This window comes from Sinocyclocheilus rhinocerous, unplaced genomic scaffold, assembly GCF_001515625.1.
Source record: "Sinocyclocheilus rhinocerous isolate Xijiao unplaced genomic scaffold, SAMN03320098_v1.1 scaffold2886, whole genome shotgun sequence".
NCBI classification, from domain to species: domain Eukaryota; kingdom Metazoa; phylum Chordata; class Actinopteri; order Cypriniformes; family Cyprinidae; genus Sinocyclocheilus; species Sinocyclocheilus rhinocerous.
Genome location: NW_015651492.1, coordinates 104208 through 106193, shown reverse-complemented (window position 1 = coordinate 106193; position 1986 = coordinate 104208). Strand labels below are relative to the sequence as shown.

Genomic DNA, 1986 nt, shown 5'->3' with positions numbered 1-1986 from the left:
GCCTATTAATGGAATGGTCTTTCTCAGTTCTCAAACAAATTAAGAACTACATTAGATTTTTATTGACTGAACGCAAGCGCTTATTGCGATAGAAAACACTGTAACCTTTCCCACTGATTAAGAAATATTTTTGTTTGCTTGGGTGGTAATATTAGGCCTAACATATTAATAGGGAAGGGGGCCCAAAAATTTGTTTTGCCTATGTCACGAAAAGAGATAAATCCGGCCCTGGTTGTATGCGTATGTGATACTCTCCAAAATGGCGCTATAGGGTGAGGCGGAGGAGACAAATTGTTGAATAAAGTTGTTATTTTTGTTTTCTTTGCGCACACAAAGTATTCTCGTAGCCTCGTAAAGTTACGGTTGAACCACTGATGTCTCATGGATTATTTCAACGATCTCCTTGCTACGTTTCTGAGCCTTGATCGTGTTAGGATCCTTGCTGTCTATGGGAGGGTCAGAGAGCTCTCGGAATGCATCAAAAATATCTTAATTTGTGTTCCGAAGATGAACAAAGGTCTTACAGGTTTGGAACGACATGAGGGTGAGTAATTAATGACAGAATTTTGGGTGAACTATCCCTTTAAATGCAGAGCACAAATTCCAAGTATGGGTTACCATACTTGGCCACACGTCACTTCGCTTCACTTTTCACTCACTTTTAAATGTTAATTATATAAGGATTTTGTGTCATTTTTAAAAGACCTACTTCAAATTTTAAGGAATATTAAATGTAATGATAAGCATACAATGCTCAAAGTATGAGCAAATAGGAACATAAGAGTTAGTGGATAAACTTTTTTAAAGATCAAGAACAACTTGCCACAATATCCTGTAACAGTTGGCGTTCTGTAGTAACAACCAGCCGTACACAACAAAGCAAGGGAAACCCTAATAATGCAACACTATCTGTTAAAAGGGAGTCAGACAACTGGATAAAGTATAAGTGTATTTATAAATCATATATACAATATTTCACAATTCAAAGTTCCAAGTAAGAGTGTGAGAGTTTGTGTGTGTGTACGAGTCCCAAAGTTCATTATATACACAAAGTTCAGATCAGGCTCACCGGAGCTGGAGAGACTATGAGCGGTCCATACATCAGCGGTATCCGTCCTCACCGGAAAGCATTCCACAAGGAAAAAACCTCCAAAAAAATTATACTCCACAGTAGGCATGGGCCGATTACCGGTTTCAAGGTATACCGCGATTTTAAAATGTCATGGTTTCAAAACCACTAATATTTTCCGTTATACCGTTCCTGCAGTATGCGCTGTTTTTCATGTCTCCTCAAAGACTGAAAGTGTAGGAATCCCTCAGGTTGAGTGCAGTGTAGAATAACACGACCCTCCTCCTGTTGGTGCGAGCGAGCGGTCAGTCACGTGTGTGTAGGATGGACGAATTTAAGGAGCTGCCCCTGGAATTTACGCGATCGACAACTGGCCGTGTTTTTGTCTTATTGCAGCTCGTCTCTGTTCTGGACTTGCACAAACTGCGTTGCAATACAATCATTTGCCAAAATGTAATTTATGTGAAAATATGAAAAATGTAAACGCCCGTTAACACAGGCCAGAGATGCTGAAGACGGACGCAAAGAGAAAATTACTATAGCAGGCAGATTACTCACTGTTCATGATGCACAAACTATTGGAAGAAAGTCCTCAATATTGATTTGGGGGTTTATATGAATGTGTTTCTGAGGGGAACTGACTGTTTACGTGTTTTTTTTTTTTCATCTCGTCTCTGTATAATTCATATTAAAGCAGTGTTTCAGCGCAGCTCTGCTTTGTTTACAGCGGTAACCGAGGAAACACTGTATCTGGTGTTCCAGAAGCGCCGAGAGAGTGAATATGTCTCATTCAGAGCTTCTGCTGTTTGCTTCGTTCAGGCATGTAGTATAATTTCACAAAGCTAGTCAGAACATTCTGTTTTGCTACAAATTGGGTTATTATTAAATCAAATTATGTATATGAAATTATATAACTA

At 39.1% G+C, this 1986-nt stretch overlaps 2 protein-coding genes across 2 annotated transcripts in view; one reads left to right on the top strand and one right to left on the bottom strand.

Annotated features, from left to right (window-relative positions):
* znf846 (zinc finger protein 846) overlaps nt 1-1986 on the top strand; it is a gene marked incomplete at its 5' end in the record, with an annotated part of 42679 nt that overhangs the window by 20261 nt on the left and 20432 nt on the right.
* The window catches only part of LOC107712901 (gastrula zinc finger protein XlCGF57.1-like), a 43322-nt gene that overhangs the window by 30989 nt on the left and 10347 nt on the right, over nt 1-1986 (bottom strand). The gene's annotated exons all lie outside the window — the stretch shown is intronic.